A 21540-nucleotide genomic window follows, 5' to 3' on the forward strand; every position below is an offset into this window, starting at 1 on the left:
ACCTTCCTTAAAGTGTTTTAAGCAGTAACAGGCTTATTATCTTGCATAAGAACTGCATAGAGAGGGTAGGTCCAGGTGTTCTTACTGCAGTGGCTCCATGATGGCCTCAAGGACCCAGATGCTTTCCTTCTTTCCATTCAGCAGCCCAAAGTCCCCAGTGTGTTGCCAGTGTCTTCCTGATGGCCCCAGGGATTGTGGCAGTTCCAGGTACCACATGTGGATATGAAGATGTCCAGCAGAAGAGAGAAGTGAGTCCACCTACACATCTTTTTGTTTCAACTAATAAGGAAAAGCTTCCCCAGACTTGTCCCAGCGGTCTTACCCTCAGGTAAGGACTGGGTCAAGGGGCCAGTGCCCCACCCAGTTACTGGCAAAGGGAAGACCATTTCAATTGCCTTTGACCAATATGCTTCACCCCGAAGAGCTGGCAGGAGGTGAGCGTGTGGATGCAGAGTAAACACAGAATGGGTGGCAGTGAGATGTTGTTGGGTTAGACAACACACAGTGTCTGCCATGAGAGTCAGACCCTTTATTATTTTCTAGCTGTGCTGAACTCGGACTTCATACTGATGGAGCTCCTGAGGGGCTTCAGACTTGGGAAAGCAGCTCTTACTTTTACCCAGGTCTGCAGGTGTAACAAGAAGACAAGAAGAGTTGGTATATCTTATCGTTTACTTGTTATTGCACTTCCTGGGAGGAAGGAGGCTTTAGATTAAAGTGTCTGCTTTCTAGCTTTCTGAGTCTAGGCTAAGAAGAGATGAAATAGAGGAAATTGAGAACTTCTTGGGGACACAGGCACATTATCATCATCACCATCACATCCACTGTTGTCATCCTTGTTCTTGTCACCGTCAGGGGACTTTTATGAGAGCCCCCAGCAGTGATACCGTATTCCAAACTGGTCAGAATCATCTGGATATGACAACATGACCTCAAACCACACACTGTCTTGGCCTCAATCTTTGTTCTGAAGGGACATACTTGACAGAGGATGCTTGCTTCCCAGGTCTGACCTCGCTGGCATGAGGGATGCGCTCCCATGGGCACCCAAAATGCTCTGTGGGTCCAGGAACACCTGTAGGGCAGGCTGAGTTTCATTCTGTCCCACCCACATCCCATCCCAGGAGTTGTGATGTTGCACAGGTGATGACACACCAATGGCCTGTGACACTAGAGCTGAAAGCTAATGCTTTAGGATTTACAATGTGAGAGAATTAATAATACAGATAAAAATGCTGGCAACATGCAGAAAACGAGACTTTTTTAAAGTGACTACAGCAATTTAGCAGTTCTATTATTTACTGGACCAAAGTAAGTTTGCAGGTGAGAAAACTGAGCCTTGGAGGTGTCAAGAAGTTTCCTAGGGTCACACAGTAGTTAAACGGCAGAGACGGGGTCTACAAGCTTATTACCTGAAAAGGGAAACACAGCCAGTTTTCTTGGTGTGCTCAGGACACAACAGTAGTGTCCAGGGAAGCTGGGTGAATGGCTGTCTCTCCCCCTTGTCCGTGGGTGTTTGGAGCCAAAGGGGCAGAGCTGCAGAGCACAGCTGGAGGCAGCAGCCTGGCCCGAGATAACTCATGAAAGGTTGCAGAGGGAACTGGGCTGAAGTGTAAGAGATGATAAGTGAGTACTTATGCACAGACCGCAAGGTGTGGAGGAAGACAGAGGAAAGACGCAGCACGTGAGTACGGACGGTCGTGCACCAGCTCGGAGGCCCGCAGATCCCGCTGAGAGACTGGCCCTTTAGGAACCATCTCCCGCCTCAGCCTCTCTCCCAGGAAATCTTATTGGAAGGGACCTGAGTAAGAGAGATGTTATTTGAAGGATTAATTTACTCACATTCATTTAGTAATAATAATGATTACTACTAATAAAAACTCTAAAACTTTCTTAATAGTATTATGTGTGTGACATACATTTCCAAACTGACTCCAACACCCTAGGATGTCTCAGTTACGTGGATTATAGATAACCAATCATTTGGTCCACCAGGAAATGCCCGTTTGTGCTAGGATTGATCCAGTACTGCAAACGGGAATGAATGGCTGCACAGGATGGCAGTCACGCCTGCTCTCCTCTCCCTACCCATGTTTCCCAGGTCTGACCTCACTGGGCATCTCCTAGATCTTGTTCCTTTCCATCATGACATGCAAAGACCAGGAAGCCTTCCCAGAGCAGGGCTGTTCTGGGACACCACTGCTGTGTGTTTAGCATGCCAGGAAAATTGGCTGTGATTTTCCTTTTCCTAGTAATGTAAAACACTAATACCCATATGGAGACTCATCACTGTGCAGAGAGCTGTTACCTGCATTGATAGTCTTGAGTATGGAGGAAAAAGTATAGTCAATGGAACAGTTATCAAGCTCCTGATATATGCCTATGAAACAAAGATCAGATTTCAGTAATAAAGAAACTTGGGGAAGTCTTAAATTGAGTAGTGGTTTTCATGGCCCTTGGGGCTGTCCCTGCAAAGGCAATTAATCATCTGCCTGAACAATCAAATCAATATCTATGACCTTTACCTTCAGTTTTCTTTCTCCAGCTGTTGCTTCTGCAGTCAAAGGAAGATAATAGGATCTTTGGATAATTTCCTTTGGAAAATAAACTTTAATATAAAGCAAGTTTATAAATGATTTTATATTAAGATGAAATCCTCTGTGGAAATTATTATTAGATATCAAAATTATAAGGCTGACATTTGGTACTATTTACAGTTTATAACATCCTCACGTGTATCCATTTATCTGATCTGCTATAGTTTCTATTGCATTGTCTCACAGAGAATGTAAAATAAATAGCTTCTAAAATAAGGAAAGTGTTCATTTCTGTGTCTTGGATGTGTTGAGACAGGGGAAGGGTAAGTTAGCTGATTAAATTTTCACTTGTCAATTCACTGAGAAAAATATCTAGCTCCCTCCAGAGCATATTGTAGTCCTATCTCCGATGACATGTCCTGAAATTAAGATCAAAATATTCAAAACCTGGGTGATTTTCTAAAGTTCTTTGATAACCTTGAAAACCAAAATAGACTCTAGTTGTTTCACAGACACATCAAGAACTCACTGTACCTGCAAAGAGGCCCACACTGTTGGCCTTCTCAAGTTTCTCTTAGAAGAAACAATGAACAATCCCTCCCTGAAGAAGGTAAGAATGAGTATGCCTCTCAAGTTCAAAGGAGGTAGGAAGTGTGAGATGAGGTCAGGGAGCATTATGGCAAAGTGCTGGCTGAACTTGAAACCCATCCAACAGATACATGTCAATGTTCACTGTGTTTAAAAGACAGAAATCCCAAACCTAAAGGACCTCAAATTTCATGGAAATTGAAGTGACTTCCTATTTGCCTTTAGCAACTCACTATTTTAATAGCAGCATGAAATTTTCTTATGACTAAACCTTTCTTGGCCATGAATAACCACGGCTGAGTGAATAATTATCTGTTAAGTGGGACTGGCCATCTCCTTTGTGATTCTCCAGGTACCTTGCCCTAGGAAGCCTTCCTTGTGCATCTGGGCTGAACATTCCCTCTTTGAATTCCTGTAGCATCTGGAACTTACCTCTAAAGCAGTCATTACATCATAATGGGATTACCAGTTCAAGGGGTCAGTTTTAGGAAGGGAAAGATCACTCTGTTGGCAGTGCCGTGCAAATGGAGCAGAGATGAGGAGACCAGATATAAAGCTCTTTTAACAGGGCAAAATGGTGGGGGTCTGAACAAGGGCAGCAGTATTATGTATGGAGATGACCGATCAATTTAAGAGAAATGTAAGACATAAAATCCACTGCTCTTGGTTACTGCTTGTATATGCAGACATGAGAGGATGACCTTAGATGAGTGGGTGGCAGGGCCACATACTGAGGTAAGGAACATAGAGAAGATGGAGCTTTAAGGGGTGAGACCCTTAAGTGAGGTCAGTGATGGACACCCTGAGCTTAAGGTTTCATGGGGTTAGGATAGATATGGGAAGCAAGCAGTTGAGTATACGTCTGGAGTTCAAAGACAATTTAGGACTGAAGATACAGACCAAGGCTTCGTAGTGCTCATGGAGGTGTACTGCTTGGATCTCCCATTGAGAGAATCTGCTGCAAGGGACATAGCCAGCAGACAGCTTTCTGCTCCCTCATCCTCAGTCTGCTGCAGCGCTTACACCAGCCATGCTTTCCCGGGGCTGCTGCCACCCGATGAGAGAGCAGGGGCCGGGACCGTAGGACTTCCCTAACACAGACTTTCTCAGAGCTCTACTGCCATCTGGGGTCCTGCTTCCTTCCCACTCTCCTTTCACAAATGCCCGACTGGCACAATGTCGTAAAGTTCTCCCTGTCTCCTTTATCCATTTCAGGCATTTCTCCCTATCAATCTCTTTCACATCCAATTCCATTTTGGTGTCTACTTCTTGGAGAAAATAAACTGACCCAGGAGTTATCAATATATAGGTAAGTAATCATTAACAGAATGGGAGTAAATTAGATATATCTGGAGAACATATAGAGTGAGATAAAAAGTATTGAAATGTTAAACTTACCAAAAGAGTCTAGGACAAAGCTAACATTTAACCAGAGACAAGAGGGGATTCTTGGACCTGGCTGCCTGGCTGGAATCAGGCCTACCTCTTCCTCGTATGTCTTAGTAGGCAGATTATTTAGCTTGTCTAAGCCTCACTTTCCTTGTGAATTAAAGGAGGAAATAACAGTACTCATTAAAGGTTTGTTGTGGAGATTAAAATGCAAAATTTATCCGAAGTGCTTAGAAAACTACCTGCACATATTGAGGTCTCCCTAAAAGTTGACTGCTGTCATCTGACATAATGGATGAGGAGACCGTGGAGTAGCCAGGAGTGGTCGGGGCAAGAGGAGAACCCGCGCAGTGGGCCGTGACTCCAGGGGAGCAGCATCTAGGGGGAAAAGAGCGTCAGAAGTCACAAAGAGCCGTGAAGAACAAGGTGAAATAGGATTTAATAGGCTTGGGAATGAGTGATGACTTTGACAAAAGCTATCTCAGTTTTGTGAGGAAAACAGAAGCCAGAGGACAGTGGCTGGAGGAGCGAATGGTGGGTGAGGAACCGAGCAATCTCCAGTTTTCCCAGAAGCTTTGCTCTGAAGTAAAGGAGAGGGGCCCTGGTAGGAGGAGGGCTCCAGAGTCCGGGAGGAGTCAGGCTCCTCTACACGCAGGAAGTACCTGAGGACAGGAAGAAAAAGAAGGCTTGGATGACAGAGGTCCTTAATTAGGAAGGAATGGGTCCAGAACACAGGAGGATGAGTTGATGTGGCCAGCAAGAAGGGTGGTAGTGCCCTGAGACCACGTAAGGAGGGGTGAGGACAGACTGAGAGGTCAGAAGACAGGAATGTAAAGGTTTTCCTGAGGAATGACGTATATTTTCTCACTAAAATCTCCAAGTTTGCATCTGTTCAAAGGGAAGAGGGCAGAGTTGGAGAAGGCCACCTGAGGAAAGTGAGAAAAATGCATTTCAACTGATATTCACATCCCTTCTCCCCCAGCAGGGATGGGACACAGTTCCCAAGAACTCGCCTGTGTGGGCCCTGGGCTGAGCACTTTCACACAGCTGCTGCCCTTTATCTCCATTGCCATCCTGTGTGGTAGGTGTCATCATCCCCATTTGACAGAGGATAAAAGCAGAGGCTCAAAGAGACTGAGTCACTATCTAAGATATACAAGTTTCCAGCAGAGTGCTCAATAAATATTTGTTGAATGGACTATGGATGGACTAATAAATATTTGTTGAATGAATAAATAATACTGAATGAATGGACTGCAAAGACCATGCTCTCTCCAATCTTCACTTCTGTGATGTTTTTTCCGACAAGTCTTTTTGCTATTGAGAATGTTCTTATGTAGTTAAGTCATGAATCAGTCCAAAAATGTCATGGTAATGAAAAATGCAAAATGTGGCTGGACAAGGAAATGCCTATGCTACTTTATTTACCCCAAAACAGAAAAGCTACTTAAAAGATGATGACTGACTGGGAAATGAGATTTGGTCGGCCAAAAGTACTTGAAGCTCAGGTGGCTCATGTTTTCATCAAGGACCTCCCCGAGAGTCAGGGACTGATGAGTGGATTGTTTTAGTGTTGTTGTTAATACTATCTGGATGAAAATGCCTGCCAGAACATCTCACTGGAGGATTTAGAATATGCTTTCCAGGCCTACAGCTGAAGGGCAGCCGTTGATGTCAGTGTGTGCGTGTTGGCATTCACCAGTTCATCTGGCTGGCTGAAAAATAACCAATTGTGTCTTCAAGAACACTGTGTATTCTTGACACTTTAAGTCTAATTTGTGTTCTTCTTGTAATTATACTAGTCAAAAAATACTGGTACAGACAAGAATTTAAGGTAGTGAACAAATAGATCACTAGACTCCAAGTTCCTTGCAGGCAGGGAACTCACAATCCTTGGCATACAAGATGCACTGAATAAATCCTTGCTGAATTAAGTGGAACTGAATCAACACTGTGGACTGCAGTGGGCAGAGTAGGCAGAGATGGGCAAACCATTGAAATCTGCTTCAGTTTCCTTCTAGAGTAGAGCACAGACCTGTCACACGAAGATGCAGCATGCATGAACACCCTAATTCATTACTGAGGTTCCAAATGAATTAATACCTGAGACTAACCCACAGCCAGGGTTGTCTGTCACTGTCGTCAGAGGAGAGAGAGTAATCTTGCTAAATCATGTCCTTTTTTCCCCCCCTCTTCAAGTCTTTGTTTTTGTAGTTCTTTGGAGTTGAGGTTCTAATTCTCATTCTATCCTTATTTACTGTTTGACCTCAAACTGAGTCACATAATATCAATTAATAGCTTAAGTTTCCCCTTGCTGAGAGCCAAAGGGGCCTGGCTATATAGTCAGCAAATACCAAGCCTCAGAAGTTGAATGTGTTACTCAGTGCCATCCATGACCTCTGCAAGGCTAACGGGAATGAATCACAAATACAAAGCCACATCCAAACTCCCAAATGAGTGCTTGGAGGTGCTCAGTCACTGTGTAATGTAAGGGGAGAAAAATAAGGAAGCTGGGGATGGTCGCCCCAAACCCGAAGGAGAAGATACTCTGGCAAGAGAGAACAGAAAGGAGAAAGCACAGCTCCCTGGGCGGGGAGACTGTGATCTCCTCATCAACGATTTGACCCCTTGGAAAAGAATAAATTACCCTATGCTTTCAAAAAATAAATGAAAAAGACAGTTGTGCACTCCAGCCCCCAATATTTAAAGTTAAATGGAATAAGATGCAAGTTTACAGAATAAATTAATTATGGAGTAATTATTCACATTTTCCCAGGATCCACCACTTGTTTTCTTTAAACAGTCAGCACTCCCCAGACACTTTAAATAAGACAAACTTTAAGGATTAGCTATACATACTGTACTGCAATAGCACTTTGAAAGAAAGGAAGGTGCAGCTTGGCCTCATGGAGTGATGGGCTACTGAGGAGGAAGTCGAAGTAGAGGCTATGGTTTTTCCCACAGGGCTCCAGGCACCCTCCTGCTGCCCAAGCCTCCATTTCCCATGGATGAAACAGACACACAGAGGTGAAAGCCCAAGCCCCAGTAGGAAATAGCTAGAAGGCCCTGGGGAGATGACTCACCTCTGCTACAACAGAGCTTAGAGGACTTCACCCAAAGGGTGTGACCAACTGCGGTGGCCCTAACAGTGCACGTACCATCCTCCTAGGGGCACAGGCCAGTTCAAAACCTTGAAACACTGCACTGCCAAACTCCTCTCTAGAACAGGGGCCTGTGCTGACCTCAACTGCACCCTCTTCTACTCTGTCGCAGGCCCACATGCTGGCCTCTACAGGCACCAGGGAAGTGCCTTTAGGTCCCCATACACCTTGCCACTGGCACAGCACCATCTGTGCGCGGACTGGGTAACAGTAATAATGGATGGACACTTCAATTACATGTAAAAACCTCTAAAGCTCTGCCTGCAAGATTTGTAAATTTTATATATAATATTCCTAAGTGACTGATGTGAGGTGTTCTCCACACAGCAGAAACCTCAAGGAATCTTTGTGATAAAACTAGTTTATATATTTGTTTTCTTGTGTCAGTATTTACAAGCTCCATGATTTATGGTAGAACTCAATAAATATTCAGTATGATAAAACACTGAAATTGGAAGTAATGACTTGCACATGGATAGAATAGAAGCTGCTATTGCTCAATGTTTAGAGGGAAAAATGGAACTGTTCAAGAGTCTATTTGAAAATGACAATATACTCAGTAGATGAACAATCCAATCCCACCAGTAACAAAATATTCACATTGAGTTGTACTCGTTAATGCCTGGATACTTTCAGTGGTCCCCTGCCAATGCTATAGGTCCCATAAGTAGCAATACAACTGAGGTTTTTATTCCATTCACATGTCAAGGTCTACTGCAAAGGTCTTGGCTTCAGGAACAGATACAGCAAACAGCTCCTCCAAATTGCCATTTGAGAGAATTGAGGTCAGATCCAATGTAATGAATTCCATTTCAGTTGGCTTCTCATATTACAATTGTTTCAGAGAAGTAATGGAAGAATGACAGTTGTCTTCTGTCATACCAAAGTCATGGGATAAATGATGAGGGTTTTTGAAATGGATAATAACTCTTACTCCATGGGTTATTACCACTGAATCATGATAGCTCTTTACTTGCTTTAACGTTTATGTTTAATTTTTCAGTGCTCTTTATAATACAGGAGTGTTACTTTTGTCTGACATGTACCCATTTGCCTTGCTTTTGGTAATAACATCTAGATTATCTTCTGAGGAACCATCCTTCTCTCACCTTGAGAATGGAGGTAGAAAAGGATGACTATATGCAGAGATGGGAAAGAGATCAAGTCCTGGCCTATCTGAACTTGATATCCCTTCATAAATTCCCCTTTCTGCGTAAGCCTGATGGTTTGATTTCTATTTGAAAGTGTTCTGACTAATGCATATGATTCTTGACATTTTTTTCTTCCCCAATTATTTATTTTGGAAGTTTTCAAACTCAGTAGAAAAGTAGAAAAAAATGGCAAAATCAGCATCTGTATATTACCCATCTAACTTCATAATAAACCAGTTATTAACAATTTGACACATTAGCACTTTCTCTACCTACTTATATCTATCTATCTATCTATCTATCTATCTATCTATCTATCTATCTATCATCTATCTTCACACATATTGTTTATGCTACTATATAACCTCAAGAATGGTATCCCACCTAAAAAATTTAAGGTCAATTCAGTAATACCTAATAGCCACTCTCCTCTCCTTTGTGGTTTCCTCAAACCCTGTCCAGTCCTTTACTAAATTCTTCTGAATTACTCACTTTGTGCCATCTGCTTCTGCCAGGACCTGACTAAAATCTTACCATTAATTAATCTGTTATTGCCTAAACTTATTAAGCCTGTAACTTTTTTAAAAAAATTGAGGAATACCTGTCAGTGTCCTACAGAACACAAGTTTTGACCACACAGCTTGGTGGATGTCTTTCTAGACATTAGCTTTGGTACAGGATTCTGCAAAATCAAAGGTAGCCAGAGAGCTTTTCCTTTCTTACCCTAGATCATTCCCCTAAGAACCTGGTGTTTCTGCCTGACTGACAGGCCAGGGGAATTTCACTTAGGTCTTAGGCTTTACTATCTTTGTGTAAGCACCATCTTCCCTGGGAACCCCATTCTCTGTTCTTCTCCTACCCAGAGCCCACCCTTTTAAAAGAAGCCCAGTGCATGAGACCACTCACCCATGTATATTCGCTAGGCACTGGAGCCCCTTGTGGCCTCTGTCACTCAGTTGGCCACGCAGGCCACTATATTGCACAGCTGCCCATATACGCATTGGTGATGGTCATGTTTTAAACTTTTGTCTTGATAGTTAACTCTTCTCAAGTTTTATGCCTTAAGTTAGACTGTAAGTTCCTTAACAACAAGGGCAGTATCCCCACTTCTTTACAAATCTCACAACTTCTAACAAATGCACGGTGTTCTACATACCAGGAATACCCTTTCCTTTTCTCTCTACTGACCCATGGGCTATGACGTTTTATCACACTCAGTTCAAATCCAACCACAGTATTTTAAATCCCATACAGTATAAAGCATTCTCTGATCATTCCAGCTAAATATGATTTTCTCAGGCTTCTGGAGAGTTAGCACTAATTATCCACCCAAGAAGCACTCATGCATTCTGGCAGGTAGTGTCACCTGGGACTATTGCTTATGTCCTATTATTAATTAACTCTTTGTTCATTTCTACCTTGGAAACTCTAACAAGCTTGTCAGCACTGTTATGGTTGAATTGTGTCCCCCAAAGTTCATACATTGAAGTCCGAATCACCAGTACCTCAGGATGTGACCTTTGGAAATAGAGTATTCCAGATGAAATTAGTTAAGATGTGGTTATACTGGAATAGGATGGGCCCCTAATCCAATAAAACTAGTATTCTTGTAAAAAGGGGGAATTCAGACACAGACACGCACACAGGCAGAATGCCATGTGAAGACTGGAGTTATGCTGCCACAAGCCAAGGAATGGCAAAGACTGGCAGCAAACTGCATGGAGAGAGGCATGGACTGTCTGCCTCACATCTTCAGAAGGACCCAATCCTGCTGACACCTTGATCTCGGATTTCTGGCTTTCATAACTGTGAGACAATCAATTGCTGTTGCTTGAGCCACGCAGTCTGTGACACATGATTACAGTAGCCCTGGCCAACAAGTCCTAGCACCTTAGGGAGTATCTTGGAGCCCCATAGAGTAGGGTTCCAAACTGCACAGCCATCACCTGTTCCTTATGTCACTTCTGGCAAGTTAATTTACTTCTCTAAGCCTCAATTTCCCCTCTGAAATGTGAAGATAATAATACCAACTTTGAAAAGTTGCTTAAGGGATTAAAGAGGGTACATTAAAATGCCAGGCAGGGTGCTTGACACAGTTACAGTGCTCAATAAGTGCTAGGTGCTACATTACAGTCCTCTTACTTGACAAGTGGGGACCTAGACATGCCAAGTATCTGCCTAAATCCATAAGGTTAAGTAGTAACAAGTTTGCCAAAAACTCTGAACTTATTTGCTTCAACTCCTGTGTATACTGTGTCTTACCTTACATAGCTGAAGGAGACAAATTAGGTGCATTAATTTGATGGCACTTTGTGTCTGATTTTTCTTACTGCTTTGGTATAGCTGGGGCCTTGAGTCTGAGGAGTAGAACGTTTGTGTATTTTTCATGCACAGGTACCTGAGGTAAGTCATATCTTGAAGCAAACTATCCCTCCTTTTTTGTAAAAATTGAATTCATTTGCTTAAGAATGGTATGAGTCATATGGTTTATTTGTATAACATATTATAATTAAAGAGCAAAGTTTATAGGAATAGGCTACTAAAACATCACTACTTTGTATGCACACTATTATCCAATAATGGTTGGGTTGATTTTAAAACCATATTCCTCCCAAATGCAATAACTTCACCTTATGTACATCCCTCAATGTCTGTCATTCTGGTTGCAACTTGCTTTCCCCTTATTTTAAAATGACTGAATGTGAAGCCTGCTGCAGAACAATTGCTTTTTTCACAGATTAACTGGATCAAGTACACACTATTCCTGCCCCATAATTTTATTTATTCTAGTGACTTAACTCAAAACTGATGATATTTATTAAATCACAATTTTCTGACATAATTAGTAATCAATGACTGGGCTGTTAATGCATCACCATCCTGCTTATCAAACTCTCTCTCAACATGCTGGGAAATCAATCATGAGCTGAACTTGTGGGGCCCAGGGACCTCCTCATAGAGGATCTAGTTTCAAATGCTGGATGGATCCTGGTGAAACTGTCACTGTGAGATGGAACACTACCCAGCAAAAAGAGTGAAAAGAAAAGAGGGTGAAAGGATAAGTGAATTCGAGATCTTCATAGATTTTTCTGTTCCCTTCCATCATGCATGACAACTTGCATCAGAGAAATACCTTATTTTCAAAATCACAACGGATATTGAAATATCTTCTTCTGAAACAGAAACTTGGAAGCCCTTATTTCAGGATAAAGCTGTCAGGAAATTAAACTAGCATCAATATTTGACAGGTTACCTTCATTTTTTATTTTTGAGGACTTAATCCCTCTTCTCTTAGCAAACTTTCCTCTATGTCAGATTCACATACTATTCTGCAGCTGAAGAGATGGGGAAAGGAATCTTCAAAGTAAAAAGGGGAAAGGAGCAGCTCCTTAGGCTCAGACTCGGCCCTTGCTATCAATCTCTCCTCCAAGGAGAGTTAGGCTCCCAGGGGCCAAAAGGGCTGGTGGAGGTAATCTTGTGTCCTCTCTTTCATCAGCTGGCAATTTCAAAAGCACCTACCTGTTTTTCCAGGCTTTAAGAGTGTCCACATCAGCCAATCCTTTCTTGTTTCCCATAATCCCATGAAAAAACTATTGTTGACAAAAGCACAAAATATACTGTACCCTGCCTCCTGCATATTTTCTGTTTTCAGTCTCAAAATGGATACTTATAGTCTGGTCCTCTGCTAAATGCCAGGTGGCAGGGCTGGGTGCAAGGGTGCCAAGGGAGAAACGGGAGAGTCTTCTAGAAGTAGAAAACCTTTATTCCTCTCCAGCAGAAGTTCTAGGCTTGACTTCCATCAGTTTCAGAGGCTTGCAGAGGGCTTTGGGGGTTCCAAAAGCTCTTGAAATCATATGCAAGATGATGCATATGTTCACTTGTAGGGAAGAGGCTCCTTAGTCTCTTGGGGTCTGCTACTTAAAAATAAAGTGAACAACCACTGCTTCTTACAAGCTTTCTTAACTCAAAGATATACTAATTTAACCATAAAGTTATAACCCCAAAAGTTATAACCCCAAAACTTTATAAAATTATAAAGTTATATGAAAGGTTGAATGGGTGAATTTTATAAGAACATTTTTGTCAAGTGTATTTCTAGAAACTGGTAATTGGAAAATAACATAGAAAGAAAGATGTGCCTTTAAATGTTCAGTATATCGAATCCTTATAATGACTAAACATATGAACATAGGTGATTGGCTTCAACAAAAATTTATTGAGTGCTAGCCACACTGGACATATCAAACTTGGTAAAGCACTGTCTCTAACCTCAAAGGACTTACTTTCTTTGCTGGAATAGAATATACAAATAGCTAAGGCACCAGCAAGAGAACTAATCCTGCTTCAGTCTGTAATATAAATTGAAATTGGGAGAGACTGGTGAACTGGGGAGTCCCTTTGGTTTGCTTGAGAAATAATGAGGATATGAACTTGCATGAAAGCAAAAAAATGGCAGAAACTGGATGTGAGTGATGTGGATAAATTGTCATCTGGAAATATTTGTTTCATTCATTCATTCATTCATATGTTTATTGTTTAATTCATTTCTTTTATCAGGCAATTGTTAAAGGTACTCAGCAAAAACGGGTAGCGTTTCTGTTCTCCCCAAAGTTCTCTGATCATCTCTGAACAGGTCCTTTAATCTAGCAACTCAAAAATTAGTTCTACTCCCCAAGAGTGTTCACAGCCTCTACGCAAAACCATTCACTCCACATCCTGTCAAATTTTGCTTTGCATCCCATCAAATTCATGGGCTGTTCCCAAACCTTCCAGTTTTTTATCACTCCTGATTTTTGTGACTATGGTTGCACCTCATTGCCTTGCCAGTACCCCAGCTCTCATCTCTGGCTTCACTTCTTAGATTTACTTCCTTCTTCTTGTTTTGGGTTAGGCCAATTTCATGTGCTTTGGGTAAATTCTTGCTTTGTCCAGCCAAGCTCAGTTGTCTTGGCAACTAGGTGCCATCCACATGGCAGCCTCCCTTCCTCATGAAGAGCTTAGACTCAGACACTTAAAGTTCAGCCATAAAGGCTGATGGATATAAGCTAATAAAATATAATGTCATCATGCTATTCTTATGGGCAGAGTAATATGCTCTTGGGAGCACAAGAAGCATGAGTTGAATCTGATGTGCTCACCAGGGTTCAACATTAATAGAACTACCTTCTTAAAAGAGTATCCATTGGTTTAAGCCAACAAGAATACATACAGATGATTAAATGACCAACTTGCAGAATTATGAAGGATTAGAGTAGGAAGGGGGCTTAAGGATCATCAAATTCATCTCTTGTAATTTTTTACTGAAAAAAAACTGAGGCATATGATCTTAAGACCCATAGGAAGTTTTGGACACATTCCTACCCACCAAGTGCGTCTTTCAAAACAGTGCACTGCCTTACCACAGTTCAGTTATAACTGGAAAGATGAGATGTGTGTCATTTTTTTCCCTAAAACTCTCATGAGGCACCACACCTTGAACATATTCTTTATGTAGTCCATTGGAGTCCTAGACACTGATGTATTTTCTTAATGATTCCAGAGGAGATAGGAACAAGGACAAGGAGAAAAGCAGATTTGAGAAGAGGTGAAGCAGGCCAAACAATCTGGGATGTGTGTCCACTGTATTAAGCAAGTAAGATGGAGACAAGTTTGTACAGGAATCCTGGGGAGAGGAAGTCTAAATTCACATCAAGGAGAGTGTCTAATAGTATATAGAGCCTTCCTACTCAAATTTGGTCTGGGTCCAGTAGCGTTAGAACATCAGGGAGCTCACTAGAAATGCAGCTTCCCAGACCCAACCTCAAACCTGCTGAATCAGAGCCTGCACTGTCACAAGAACTCCAGCAATTTACACACGCACTCAAGTTTAAAAGGCAAAGAATTGCTGACTTTGGCTTTTCCCCTGCCTAGTTAAATAACATTGAATGTTAGAAGGCAGAAATTGAAGACTAAGACAAATGAAATTTGCATAGGTACGTGAATGAGGATATGTAAGAAAGCCCCAAAGAGAATCAAAGCAAGATCACATTAAGAGTTTTACTTCTTGATTGGAGTGTACACCTTTAAACAGCTATTTTCGCCTGAAGTTTAATTAATTGTTTTGCATTCATAAACTATATTGCAAAAGGGCCTGTATTTGCATTTAGGTGGCTCTGACAGATGGAACAGAGTGATTAGATGCTTCTGCCCAAGTGTGTATTTCTCCCATATGAGATGTGAACCCCTTCTTTAAAGAACACAGAAGTATACTTTGCTTCCTGATGAAAAACTTAGCAAACAGTTCAAATCTTTTCTAAAAAACAGTTTTAAGAAATAAGTGCAATGGCATGGTATGGGGGAGGTCACAGGGAAGACAGTGTAGCACAGAGAAGACAAGTAGTGACTCTGGCATCTTACTACACTGATGGACAGTGACTGCAGTGGGGTATGAGGGGGACTCGATAATATGGGTGAATGTAATAAGCACATTGTTTTTCATGTGACACCTTCATTAGAGTGTATATCAATGATACCTTAATAAGAAAAAAAGTACCAGAAGAAAAAAGAAAGAAGTGTAATGGGACAGTGAACAAACAGACAGAAGTTGAATGTTTACTGCCTTCATTCAGGTTTTATTTTACATGGATAATTTATACTTTTCCAGGTTCTGGCTGGGAATGGAGATAGGAGCTCCAATTCTGGGTATCACTCTGTAAACCAGTACAGTTCAAAGCTTCTAGCTCCCAATTAGGCTGCATGAACCAACTGAGATGCCACAAATGCAAACTAGTGACTTTTCCCATGGGAAGTCAGAGAAGTGGAAAATATTTCAAGCAATTTGGGCATGCTTGTATAACCCTTTTGTGGAAATTCCTGCACTAACAATTTGCAATTAAAGTGAAAGTGAGTATAAATAGAATCACCTCGCATTTCAACAATGAGTATATTTTGTAGACTCTGCTGTTTGATGTGCTTTACATCTGACCCATGCATAATGAGAAAGAAATTCACCAACTTTCCACATTCCTAGCAGTATAGAGTCTATATCAGGAAGCTAGTTTCTCATGTAGCATTAATGACAATCTTTAGCTATGACATAAGACATGACTGCATAAAATATAAGCAAATAAAAAGCCAAGTGAGAACAGAAAAGCTTATTCTCAGTCCAAATCAGAGTTGTAAACTCATATTATCTGTAGTAAATGTGGTCTTCCAGTCAGCTTGATGCCTGAAATTCCCATACTTTTGAGTCATTCCACAATTTAGCATTATCTGCTTGATATCTGAGCTTGGGAATTAATTTTATCAACCTAACAAAAGCTTCCTTAGAAAAGTTCCTCTGCAAGATGGAAAAAAAATTTAATGCATTTTACAACAAACTATGTGTATTTCTCTATACTGAATGTTGTGAGTTATTTGTGCTATTTCCTTCCTGTAGCTTGGATAAATAAGAGTTCAGTGTTAACTGGAGAAAGCTTTAAGAATTGCTCTGCTAATATCATTATGCCATGATTTTTCCAAACATTTCTGAGATACCATCAGATTGTTATAGGTTTCCTCTGAAATTTTATAAACTTTGTGATTTTACTCTGTAGAGTGTTTATGTCATTTGAGCACTAGACATCCACCGAAAGATATTTTCTGGGTTTGAATCACCTGCATATGCTAAACAGTTGAAGCAGAACTGGGCTGTTTGGTAGAGGAAAGCACCTGGGTAAAAATCAGTTGATCAGCTGATGAACTGAAATTGAAAACTAAACAGAGGCTGTACCCACCTCAGCCATGGGCCGGGGGAATTTTGGCAAGGGATGAGCATCATAGGGCAAGCTGGGGCCTGACTGTGAAGGATATGGAATGATTTAGTGATGACTTCGCAAAGGAGACTTGTCAGAAACATTTAAGCAAGGCAGCAATGGGAATTCTCTAAAGATACAGGGCCCCAGAGTGAGGGTGGCTCTGGGGACACCAGTTTTGGGGCCACTGACATTGGATGAAACATTGTAACAGTTTGAACTAAGCATAGTGAAAATGATGGGAAATTGGTAAAAGGTAGAGATAACGGCATAGAATTGGGGCATAGGTGACGGTGGAGTCAGTGGTAACTGAATGTTCTGCTGTGATATAGGTGGGTGGGCGTGGTTCCACTCACAGTTATAACTGGAAGAAACAAGATAGAGTTGTAGGAGGTGTACTGTTTGAAGGCTTCAGGTTCTGGAGTTAGGGAGGTAGACCAGTGTATTTCAGCAGACAGGTAAAGGTTAAAGTTGTTTAAGTGTATGAGATGGCTTAAGCAAGAAAGTAGAATATAAAGACAGAGGGGCTGCTAGGGAAGTGGGCACAAGAAGAGGCAGAGAGAGAAAGTAGTTGGAGGGAACTCAGTTACAGTAGGAGAGATTTCAAAAGCCAGGCTGCAGAAAGATGTGGGAAAGACTCAGCTCATTTTGTGTCAAGCTTGTCCACTTACTCTGGCAAAACAGAAACAGTGGAAACACACCTGTTGGGGATTCAGTTGTGTGGGAAAAGAGTAGGAATACAGGGTGGAGGGACAGTTAGCGTTTAAACTGTCACACAGGCCAGTAGGATTGTCTGGAGGGAGACAGCCAGCCATGCAGCCTGGGCTCTGGGAGGTTGGCTGGTGGAGGGAAGGGATGGAGGTCAGGCCGGCGGGGTGGGAGTGCGGCTGCTGCAACAGCGTTCTGCAGTCAGGAGACGTTAACTCTAATAAGAGCTGCCATTTCTTAAGTGCTTTATATGTGGCTTCACGTCCGTGTTTTCTTACATACCCGCATCTCATTTGACTTTCAGAACAACTTTGCGAGGTGCACTTCAAACCTGAGGAAAGTGAGGCTCAGAGAGGCCAAGTGGCTGCTGAATTCCTGCAGCGACAGGATGGAACCGGAGCCCACGTTTCTGGAGCCTCAGAGCCCTTGCTCTTTCTTCTGTGGTATTCCACCTTGTGCCAGAGATCTGTTCTCAGGGGGCAGGTCTTCCCCACTGCAATTAAACAGAGGCTCCAGGTCCAGGGGAAAAAGTCAACTGCGACAAGCGAGGTCACGGGCCTCCTGCCCCCAGCTCGGAGCTGGGGGAGAGTCAGCATCCTGAGGAAGACCGTGGCACAGGGAAGGGCCTCGTCAGAACCGGGGAGCCCCAAGGGCGGTGATAAATGGAGAGGAGGTGAGGCCTGGGCAGCAACTCTGTCCCAGGGACACAAGGTCACAGGTCTGGTCAACAGCAACGACAGGCAGGGAGCAAGGTGGGAACAGCCAGTGAAAAATGGACTGTTTAACTTTAGGATGGTAGAAATTCATCATTCCTAAGGTGAGAGAAATGCCAGGGGGAGAGGGGCTGAAGCGCAGGTAACTTAGTATATAAAATGGAAGTTTGCCCCTTGTAAGGTGCGTCCTAGAAGAGCGCCAGCAGGCCTTGGACTCCTGCTTTTCAGGTGTGGGCCACAGGCCAGAGGCACTGGATGGATCCTGGGAGCTTGTTACAAACGCCATTTCAGGCCTCACCACAGACTGAGTCGAATCTGCAGTTCTGCAGACCTACAGGGTTTTGTGTGTGTGTTAAAGTGTGAGAAGTACTGCGTGAGAATTCCTCAGCCCTCTTTTCACCAGACTGCTGGTAAAGGTGGACAATGAGCCCTCTCCACCTGGGGCAGGACTGATGCACCAGAGGCTGGTCCGTTGACAGACTGGGGCAAAGGGTGCCAAGTGGTGAGCTAGAAAAGAAGAGTAAACAACCTGGACTTGGGGCCTGGAGACGGCCTCTCTGTCCCAACCCTGTGATGCATCCTATAAGGCAATTTTTCTCAAGCTGTGGCCTGCACATGTTTTCTCAGAGCATGGGGTCCTTTCTTTAAAAAAATCGAATATTACATTTTAATTCCAATGGCAATCTTAAAAAAGGATTACTATTACCAGAATCTTGTGGAACTCTGAGTATATCCATGCAATCCTTTTACTTCCAATAAGGATGCTATGCAAACAAAAATTTTGCAGGAGTTTGAAAAGAGGAAAGTGCTGAGAGAGTTGATTCACTAATCCCATAGTCAAAGTTTTACATTCAAAAGAATCTGCTCTTCTGCAGTCAGTATGTATTCCTCTTATAAGCAGATCCCATCATTGTATATACCACTTGCAAAAATTCACTAGCAACAAGCATAATAGTAAACACATAGTGAAGCATTTTCCTGTTCCTCATTCAAGCAGTACGGGATTTGTTATCCATTTAATGTACATTCCAGCTACCTTGTGATGTTAACTTTATCTTCAAGAGAACAAGACAGCTGTACAGAGCTACATTTAAATTTGATGTTCATGGATTTCTTTCTCACAGTTTTGCTTATGTGTAAGATGACATTTTATTGAAATAAAAACCAAAGTCTTAAAAGTGTTAATACTGTCTTGAAAAGTGTACATACTATTAGTGGCAGTACCATTGAAGCCGCATTAGTACTATACAAGTCACAAAAAGGAACCCAAAACACATATCAAATCAGATCTGAGGCTGCTTGGAATGTAGTTTCAGCAAAACAGCATTCTTCATCACATCAAAGTAGTTGATTTGCATATTTAAATTTTATAGCCTTGCTTGTATTTAATCAGTAAATGTTCTGACTTTATAGTTGTATAACAATTACATATATAAGGAGTTTATATCTCATTTTATGACTTTATATATTTAAGTAACATTATAATAAAAATAAGTCAATAATGAAGGTTTATGATAATTATTTCCTTTTAAAAGAGAGGTGATTGTGATTTAAATTTGAGAACCATCCCTGTAAGTGGCTTGCCTGTCTGATTTTGCCTGCTCTGGGAATTAGAACCTAGACTAAAGCATCACACAGGCTCTCCCAGTGCCCTGTCTACCTACACCATGCCTTGAAAGGATTCTGTTACAGGGCATTTTATTATGATAACTAAGTGCATTGGCTAAAATAGCTGAATTCAGTCTGCAAAATAAGACCTGTTCGTTCATTTATATTCTGCTACCTTCCCAAAAGGTTGTTGTCAAATATAAGTAAAATACTGCAAAAAATTAAGAAGGAAGGAAGGAAGGAAAGAAGGGAGGGAGGGAGGGAGGGGGGAGGAAGGAAAGTAAAACAGATGAGAGAAGTAGAGCAAAGGAAAATAAGAATGTGAGAGTCGGAGGGAGCCTGAGTGAGGTTAGGGCACAAATGCATGCATCCAAATACTGCACACAGAAAACCGTGTTCTAATCCAGCTTTCTTGATGGGATATATATGAACCATGCCTGTCTTATTCATTCATGTATCCCTAGCATCTTTCACAGAGCCTGGTACATTGCAGGCATTGAATCCATGAATGAATAAAAGAAAGAGGTGGGTCACAACAGGAACAAGGGAAACAATAAGTTACAAAGTAAGACAAATAATCAATTGTTCAGTAGATACATTAGTATATCTGAAATGCAGAGGGAAAATTTTTCCTATAGGTGACTGTACTTACCAATTTTCCTATGCAGGTGACTTGGCATAAACATATTTTAAAGATCAAATACAAATAACTGGAAATAAAACCATCAGTACTTATATAACAATTAAATAGATATCAGTAATTAAATTTAAGCAACTCTCCAAATATACCAATATATATAGCTGTAAAATAAGAACAAATAGTTATACTGCTGCTCAAATTCCATCCACATACTGAAACCTGGGAAGAAGCCCTATCATTAGCTAAAGAAGATGCCAAACAATTCTACCTAATTTGGGTAGGGCATCCAACCATTTTTGTCAAGTGTGTTCCTATTGGAATGAATTTAACTGGTGAGCAATGAAAGGGTCATAGATTACATAATTGAAAAACACTTCCTTTCCCCATCTTAAAGATTTTCCCTGCCCATCCTACCCCCTATCTCTTATCCCACAGCTTTTAGTCACCTATACCTTCCCCAAAATGTGAACTCTGCAGAGGTTGGGAATTTACACAGCCCCAGCCCATCTATAAAATGGCTTAGTATGTCCCACACAGTCATGCGCTCAGTGGATAATATGGCAGAATAGTTACAAAGGGTTTGCTGTGTCTCTTTGCCATTCCATAGGTTCTGCTGGGTCTGTCAACCATAGTGGTGGACATTTCTGGACTCAGAGATGGTCATGGGATAAAAGCATGGTTAATCAGGGCCTTTCTTGGGGGTTGGTATACACATACTAGGAGAAAGAAGCTTGCTTTCTCTGCTTGAGTTACTAATTTGGAATGCTGAGGCCTAGGATTGTTGGTAGTTATCTGTGATGGTTAATATTATGTGCCAACTTGGCTGGACCATGGTGCCCAGATACATGGTTGAACATTCTGGAAGTTTCTGTGAGGGTGTTTTTGGATGATATTAGCATTTAAATAGGTGGACTTGAGAAAAATAGATTGATCTCCCTAATGTGGATGGGACTCGTACAATTAGTTGAAGGCCTGAATAGAGAAAAATCTGACCGCCCCACAGAAAGAGGGAGTTGTCCAGTCTGAATGCCTTTGGACTTGCTGCAAAATCAGCTCCTCCCTAGGGCTCCAGCCTGCTAGCCCACTCTGCAGAGTTTGGACTTAATCATATGAGACAATTCCTTAAAAATAAATCTTTCTATAAAGATCAGTATCTGTATATAGATGGAGATATACATATCCTATTGGTCTATTTCTCTGGAGAACCGTGACTAATACACGCCATCTTTCCTATCTCTTGAAGAAAGAGCATCAGTAGTGGAAAAGATAAGGC

General features: G+C 41.8%; 1 protein-coding gene across 3 annotated transcripts in view; it reads left to right on the top strand.

The window, feature by feature from the left end:
* Positions 1-19625, top strand: part of LOC108399208 (uncharacterized) — a 79341-nt gene extending 59716 nt beyond the window's left edge. The window contains exons 4-7 of one of the 3 annotated variants that reach the window (XM_073212596.1): positions 142-328; positions 4341-4434; positions 5500-5595; positions 17611-19625. The gene's annotated coding sequence lies outside the window, so the exon portion shown is untranslated. Of the gene's footprint in view, positions 1-141; positions 329-4340; positions 4435-5499; positions 5722-17610 lie in introns of those variants that run through there. The other 2 variants (XM_073212595.1, XM_073212597.1) reach the window with 2 other exon arrangements.
* The last annotated feature ends 1915 nt before the right edge of the window (positions 19626-21540 follow it).

This window comes from Manis javanica, chromosome 9 (assembly GCF_040802235.1).
Source record: "Manis javanica isolate MJ-LG chromosome 9, MJ_LKY, whole genome shotgun sequence".
Classification (NCBI taxonomy): Eukaryota; Metazoa; Chordata; class Mammalia; order Pholidota; family Manidae; genus Manis; species Manis javanica.